At 40.0% G+C, this 8,731-nt stretch overlaps 1 pseudogene; it reads left to right on the forward strand.

The window, feature by feature from the left end:
* Positions 1 to 2,219: 2,219 nt before the first annotated feature.
* On the forward strand, positions 2,220 to 8,654 carry LOC140805517 (pre-mRNA-splicing factor CLF1-like; annotated as a pseudogene).
* The last annotated feature ends 77 nt before the right edge of the window (positions 8,655 to 8,731 follow it).

Genomic DNA, 8,731 nt, shown 5'->3' on the forward strand with positions numbered 1-8,731 from the left:
TAATTTATTAAATCTGGGAGGCATGAGGCTTCAGTAATCTATTAAACACAAAGGGCAAGACATCCCGATTATTTTTCAAGACTTAGAAATTTTTTCAAGGTTTTAATGTTATACTTGAAGGCGAAATGTTGATAGAGAGCCGGTTATCCATTGACACTTGGAAATTTCTTGCATTCTTACAGAACTATCGAGGTATTTATCAATTGATATATTGACAAACCAAAAAACAGAAAAAAATAGTTTCATTAATAAAAGCCCGAAGGTTGGAAGTACATACATCATGAAAAGAGAAATATGAATACAATCCTATTCTACATTGCACGGTCTGGCTGCTCATTATTGCCTGCTTCTCCGGTTTCATCAGCCTCCTTGGGAAGGGATGCAATGGCGCGGTCAAAGTTAGGGAAGCCTTCCCTATCCTCCGGAAGAAGCCCCGCTTCTTTGAATTGTTTTGCGCACTTGTCAAAGCCTATCCAGAAGAAGGAATAAGATTTTTCCTCAACTGTCGTTCTAAACTCAGGAGATTGGAGAAAAGAAGCCCGCCACTCCTCCTCCAAGCGGCATTAGGCAGCCAAACTAGATTTAGCCTTATCCGCTCGAGCCTTCTCAGCATTCAATCCATCCGATAAAAACTGAACCTGCACCTGAGAGGTAGATAGCATGTTCCTTACCGTGTTAGCCCGGGCTTTGGATTCCACAACCTCTGCTTGGACCCTTTGGAGATTCACCAGGGCCTTCTCCAGCTGATGGTAATTCACTTGAAACAGTCTGCAGCTTGGTTACTACTTCTTCATTTAAAATTCGGCCTCGCTCTAGCTATACCTGCATATTTTGGTGAAGCTCAGTAGCAACCTGAGCTTGGTTGGTTTCCTTCTTAGCCAGTGAAGATACTTCTTCGAAGGCAACAACTAGCATTTGAAGGCCCTACAAGAAATAGTGATATATATAAAAATAAAAGAAAGGAAAAAGGAGAGGAGGGGAGGAAAATTAAAGTTTATAGAACACTTACCGAGAGGGTCCGAGAAATCCCCTCGAATAATTTCTTTTTGGGAATAGGGCCCGTAGATGAACATCTTTGGTAAGATACAGTAAGCTCTTGACAAGTTTCACCCGCTCCAAAGAAACCCCGTCCAGGAAGAGGTTGCCTCGAACTCTTTGCGGGTTGGTGTGGTGGAGCTCGGTAGGAAGATAGGTTGGGAGGGAGGAGCATATCGGGTTGCCTGGGAAGAGCCTTGAACTCTTTCCTCAGCATCACTAAGGAGTATCATCTTTGGGTTGGAATATTTTCATTGAATCACCCGATGAGTTAGGAGGAATCATCTCTCTTTCTGTTTGATCAGTTTCCCGAGCCGAAACTCCTAGGGTGGCCGCCTCAGCTACGGCATGTGCTTGAGCTTCAACAACAGTTGGCTAAGCCAAAGTTTTCTTCCCAGTTGCAGCTTTTCGGGATGCACGCTTTTTCTCCTCAGCCGCCTTTTCAGCAGCCCATCTGTTGGCAAAGGCCTCTTGCATCTCTGAGGTATCTGACAAAAAAAAGAGGGAAAAAGAGAACATGAATGTTAGAATAAATGTAAAGTATAAAGTAGGACAGGGAAAAAAGCAGAGCAGAAAAGGAAATTTCCGGATTTAGCGCCCGAGCCAGTAGCCATTGCCTCAATCACCCTGTCTAAAGGGTCCTCTGCCCGAGCACTCAACCCGTAAGCCAACAAGTCCTCAAATTTATAAGCCTGGGGAAGATCAGGCTGGGTTGGAATGCTGGTAAGAAAGCCAGTCAAGCACTGAGGAGGAGAGGGAAGGGTGATGTAGAAGAACATGCCTTTCCATCCCTTTAGAGAAGATGAGATATCATCAAGAAACCGACTTTTTAGACGGGCAGACAAATAAAAGGCATTGTCACCAAATGCAAAGAAATAATGAAAGACAATGGGGATATTAAGGAGGTTGTGCATCTTAAAAAAATGTAAGTTGCAGCCATTATGAGAAAAGAGATGTGGTGAAGTAGGTTTATCGGGATCCCGAAGAATTGGGCCACTTCGATGAAAAAGGTAGGGATGGGAAATCTGAGACCACTGCGTACTTGGTCTATAAAGAAAGTAAAGAAACCCTCTGGGGGCTTATCAACCTGATCTAAGGGACAGGGAAGCCGAATTTGAAAGGAAGAAGGAATAGATCATAGGAACCTAAGATCTTCTTCAGCCCTAGGACGAATAGTAGTCTCCATGGTGGAAAACAGGGAGCACTCGGGGCATCAGAATGAGGTGTGCTAGGAGCCTGGGCTTTACCTTTCTCCTTCTTAGAATCCCGAGAGGGGCCAGAGGTTGGAGGTTTGGTTTTTTGCATTTTTGGTTTTTGGAGAGGCAGAGGAAAGTTGGTTTCTTCACAGAAGGGGATGGTGAATCAAAGCGTGCCGCTACAGACTCGTACTCAGGCGAGCCGCGCGCATGCGCTCTAAAAGTAGAAGAAGTACGACATTTTCTAGGAAAAAAAAGGTAGAAAGACTTACGAGTTGTTGAGACCTGACGGAAAAATTAGCAATCACTGGAGGAGAAGCACATCACGCCGGAAATTCGAGAGAAGATGAAAAGAGTGCGAGAGTGTAAAAGTTGGGGAGAGTCTGTTGTTTTATATAGGCGGAGGAAATTGATCTAAATCGTTGATATAAAGTTAAAGGGACGGTCATGATTCTCCTTGGAAATTGTACGATGAATATAGACAGGCAAGCGCGGAATTCAAAGCGACATCCGACCTTTAGACTACTAGGGCTTACATCATACTCACGTCAGCCTTATGTCCCATAAGTTTCCCACACAAACGCACTTCTTATCTCTCGGGACAGCGAGTAGAACTCTAGCTCGACTATTTGAGGGAGGGAGTGGTGATACCCCGGGAAATATCCCATATTTTCTCGGGTCATCACCGGTTTAGAGCCCGGGTAAGCAAGAGATCGGATCCGTCTTGCTCCGTGTCAAGCAAAGGCCGAGCTCATTTGAGATCCCAGAAGATTGGAGCCCGAGCAGCCAGGAGATTGGAGTAGCGAAGGCGGAGTCCATCTGCGAGCCCAGGAGGATAGAGCCCGGGCATTCCGATACAGGTGTCCTGTCTTAGATTGTAGGTATGAGACACCATGACTTGATCATCATTAAGAGATATTTTGGCATATGAAAGAGTGAAATGACTCAATCGAAGTAAGCATGACCTGTCAGACTTAACAATGTTAGTAAAACAAAAGCATGGGCTGCTATCCCATCATGAGTAGTAACTAGATACTGAAAGCAAAATCATCATTGGTTTTCCTCCTATAAATACAAAGGTTTGTTTATTACTAAGGCATTCATATACACATTCTCTTGCAAAAGAAATTTTACTCTCCTCAAAATATTGACTTCAGCATCGGAGTGGTCAATCCGGAAAACGATCCGGCTCCCCATTAACGATCTTTGTTATTTCTTGATTGTGTAGATATTTCAAGAGTAAGGAAAAACCCTTTCGTGGACAATCCTAGTCTGACCCAGTGAAATTCTCCACCCATCTCATACCCAATTCACCCGGTCACATCAGGAAGCATTGCTGATGGCATTGTTAGCAAGAGGAGGTCGCGGTATGAAGATGAGGTTTGGAAAAACCCGCTTGATTATGACGTTTGGTTTGATTATATAAGGTTGGAGGAGAGCGTCAGAGATAAAAACAGGATTGATAATGTATATGAGGGGGCCGTTTCAAACATTCCTCCCAACAAGATCAGTTATGTTTTATACGAAGATCTTGATGCCCACACTACAAGAAATTTTTTAATTAACAACACACCCACGACAACGATTTTATTAAAAACCGTTGTCTTTTGGAGGTCAAATACAACAGTTTTTAGGGTCAATGACAACGGTTCTATAAAACCGTTGTCTTTGAGCGTTTCTATTAGCGTGTTTTTTTGGACAATCGACAACGGTTTTGTAAATTCGTTGTAGATAGAAGTGTTGTTTGAAACATTTTAGCGACGATTTCGCTAAAACCGTTGTCAATTTACTCTATAAATATCAGCATTTTCCATCCATTTTTCACACCCACCTCACAACACTTAAAATTTTTTATCTCTTACACAATTTTAGTTTCTATTTAGGATTAAATGTTTCGCTTTAATTTAGGGTAAATTTTTAAATATGAGTTAAGATCAAGAATATTGTTTGTATGGTAAGATTTTTTTTTTACCTAAAATATTAGCGACGGAAATCATGGAAAAATCATCGCTAATGTGAGCGACGGAATTCATTCTGCCCGTCGTTAATTTTAGCGGAATTCATCCAACCGTCGTTAATTTTAGCGACGGGTTTCTATAAATCCGTAGCAAATATTTAAAAATCATCGCAAATTGTACCTACAACAAAGGTGAAAAACCGTTGTCTTTGAGCTTTGAGCGAAGCCTTTAACAACAGGGGCTTTAACAACAGTTTTAGAAAGCTACGACAACGGTTTTTAACCGTTGTCGTAGGGCATTTTTCTTTTAGTGCCAGATTGTGGATCGCACTAGAGAGGCGTACAGCTTGTGCCTCGAGACATTCCTCGCGACAAATTTTCTTTTGCCAAGATTTGGTTGATGGCTCCACAGTTGCAAATATGCCATTTAAACATTGATTGGGCATAGCAAATCTAAGGGTCAGCAATTGGTAGGGCCCCCAAAGATAAGATTTTTAAGTAGTACATTGAGATGGAGTTGCGGCTTGGTACATATAACGTTCTCGGAAGCTGTATGAGAAGTATTTGGAGTGGTTATCAGAGAAATCTTATGTCTGGAGCAAATTTGCCGAGTTGGAGAGGTACTTGGCCGAAATCGAGCAAGCCAGAGCTCTTTTTGAGCTCGCGATCAACCAGCCTGCACAAGATATGCCAGAAGTGTTGTGGAAGGCTTACATAGACTTTGAAATATTAGAGTCCGAGTATGAAAGAGCTAGAGCCCTTTATGAGAGGCTTTTGAACCACACAAAACACTTGAATGTGTGGATTAGTTAAGCTAAGTTTGAGGCATCTGAGAAGTACTCGCAGGACTCAAATGCACATGAAAGCGATACTGAACAAAAGAGAAAATGTCTTCGGCATGCTCTAGCTATTTTGAAAGAACCCTTAGCTATTTTAGAACTTCTGAGCGTGGATTGACAAAGGAAAGAGCTACGCTTTTGGAGGAGTGGTTGAACATGGAAAGCGGCGTTGGTGAGCTCGAGAATGTTGATTTGGTGTGTGTCAAGCTTCCAAGGAAACTCAAGAAGCGAAGGCATGTAGAAGCGAGGATGGGCCCGTAGCTTACAAGGAGTATGTGGACTACCTGTTTGCACAATATTTCGATTTGTCGGCGTGTCAGATGCAAAGATGTATCAATTTGTGTAAAAATGATAAAAATCTAACTTCTAAAAACACAATGATCGTATATGCTAAACTTGACCTTCATTATAATTTTTTAAACAAATACAACGTCATAAACAAAGAAAGCTAAAGAAAAACTAATGGAATTCAAGAGATAAACTCCCAACATGATTTATATTTTCAATAAATTGTAAGAATTTACAAAATATTAATATAAAATAAAGAACGTTATTGAAATATGAAAGAATATGACTTGAACTACTGAAATCTGGAATGAAAACTATGAAAAAGATTGATTAAAGCTATGAGAATTATACAGAGAGTTTGTTAGAATTTGTACAAGAGATTGTTTGTTTCATTTGTGCTCTGTCGATTCTTTTTATCTCGTTCACGGTTTGGGCAGTTCTCTCCACTCCATTCACTGTCCTCGATCTGGTCCATGATCTTGTGTCCACGATCGGGTCTGCAAACTGCAATGTTGATAGTCTTGAATAACTATTGGGCTTTTCTTGTTCACTTTTTTGGTCAATTATTTCTAGGGCATGAGCTTTTTAAATATTAAGCCTAATTTTATTTTTTGGTGCAAACACTATGTGGGGACCCGGACGCTAATTCATTCCTTAATCGTCTTTAGGAATATTTCAAACAATTATAATAAACAGGGTCTAAATTTTTTTTTTTATACAAATCGGAAACGTAATGTAATTAAATTCAAATTACATATTAAACATAACATAAAATTATTGTATAATCTACAATAATTCAACTAGGTTCAACTACATATCAGTACTGAATCCTAAGTTGCTTCTGAAGCCCGGATCTCCACGCTATCTAGTCCAGCCTCGTTCTCTTCTTGACCCTGATCCTATCCCACCTGTTGCCATGCACACATACAAACAAGACAACAGCCGTAACTCCGGTGAGAATTATATTCTCAGTATAAACCATGTATACATGGAATCATAAAAACAATATAAAAGCATGTAACAGATATTCCTAACATGTATCAAAATTAGAACCTGAATCAATACCATACTAAATCATGTTCTAAATATGTACCCTGATCAGGAACATAATCAATATCAAGAATAACTCCTATTCTAAACATGTACTAATATCAGGAATATCAAGAGACAAGAACCATATTCAGGAACATAAATCAACATCAATAAATATAAATCAATATAACTGTCACCCAGCCTCGTGACTCTACGTTTTAGACTAGACTCAATCCTAGCCTAGGGATCCCGATTTCCAGATGTGTTGTTCCTATATCGAATTCCGTAATAGAAGGAACAGTGATTCTATTTACTCGATATAACCAAATATGGTGTTCCTATATCGAATTCCGTAATAGAAGAAATTCCAATCTATTTACTCGATATAACCAAACATCCGGTGTCCTGACCTAACCGTCATGGACTGTAGCTCTATCGCTAAGATCCTATCTTGAGACATCGTGCAATGTGCCCGTGGCGATCCCGCCACTATCAGGCACTTTCGTCTACAAGATTTCTATACTATCTTGTGACATCGTGCAATGTGCCCGTGGCGATCCCGCCACTATCAGGCACTTCTGTCACAAGAATAATCATCTGATACCTGCTAGCTATAATTCAAGAACACAAGTACATCAGTCCAATCAATGCAAATATCAATGCGATAAAGTAAAGTATGTGATTTAGGGAAACTCGAGCCAAACCTCACTCGAGTTGTGCAATCCCAACTCAACATTAATTTATAACTTTATCTTCTCACTCAGAAGAAGAAGAAGAAGAAGAAATCTCGACTCTATCTCGGTCCATTCCCAATCTGGTAATAACAATACCGAACAGATATAAGATCAATAAACAACTCAATTCAGAACCTGTTCTGATCAATACTCAATTCAAAACACATAATCTGATCAATGTCAATTGAGATACAATCTAATCCATATCGACGATATCCCGATATAATCAAAATCACTACTGAATCTGATCAATATCAATTAACTGATGTTTCGACGGTATAACAATACAGTCTCGATAACCCCGTCAGTCCGAACATCACAGATTTAATACCAAAACTCATAATCAATACCGATACCAGTCATAATCTCAATAACAATACAAATCTGATATGAAATCTCAGTCAAATTGATTCCAAAAATCATAACAATTACATAACCAGTCTGTTCTTCAATCTGACTTCGATTCTATGATGTCTAACATGACAAGAACATCATATATGAATTCTATCTCATTCTGACAATATCATAATTTCAAATCGTGTCTAAACGTAACAAAACTTACGTCCAGTTGTAGCTGTCATCGCTAGGAACACGATACTGTCCTCAGATTTAAAATCAGACGGACGGATTGCTCGCAAAAAGGCGTAAGGATTTTCAACATATATATACAGAAGCTTTTCTCAATTTCCTCCGAATGAATCTATCAACGTTTGTATGTATATATATATATACATCTCACGCCTACATACAAACGTGGCTTCTTTACGTTTTGCATGACTCGCGCATATGCGCGCCCAAGTCTCGCGCAGGCGTATCTCCCTTCGCGCATATGCGCACCTCCATCCGGCGCATATCTGCCAGTTGCGCGCATGTGCGCCCGTTCTTATCGCGCATGTGCGCCAACTCCTCTGGACTTCCTCCTTGGCTTCTCTCATGGCTCGCGCATATGCGCGCACACTTTCCGCGCATATGCGCGAGACCTTCTGGTCACGCACAAGCAATACTCCTCATTTCAAAATCTAATATCGACGTGTCCCGTTTATATCCCTTTCATTAGTCAATAAATCATTTCAGATTAATTTTCAGATTACGATAAATATACCCAATTCATTTCAAATTACGGTATTCAAATCCTCGGACCTTACACACTACCTACTTTTTCCCTGAAGAAACACGATCTTCGACCATCAAGATTTTGGAACCAGCATACAAATGGAAGAAGCAAAAGACTGTTTCTGGTGATGACTGATTTAACTCTTCTGATGGATGGGATGCTTATTTCTCTCTAAAGAAGCTATAGTTTTCTGATACGATTGTTTTTGTAGTTTCTACTGTAGATGTTATCGCAACATATTTTCTTGAATTTGTAGTTTAGACAGATTATATTCTTTTACTCCACTGGCACTTCGGAAAAGAATTAAAACTTTATGTTGGATATTTTTTTTGTTGATGGATGACCTACTGCCACAGGATAAATAATGTTTGACATGTGGATGATTCGCATATGTGTATATATATATATATATATATATACATATCAACGAAAACAAAAGAATTGATTATTTTTGTTATGGGTCCAGAAGAGTTGTAATAAACAGATGAGTAGGTCTCATGTGAGACCGTCTCACGGATCTTAATCCGTGAGACGGG

This window comes from Primulina eburnea, chromosome 1, assembly GCF_022965805.1.
Source record: "Primulina eburnea isolate SZY01 chromosome 1, ASM2296580v1, whole genome shotgun sequence".
NCBI lineage: Eukaryota > Viridiplantae > Streptophyta > Magnoliopsida > Lamiales > Gesneriaceae > Primulina > Primulina eburnea.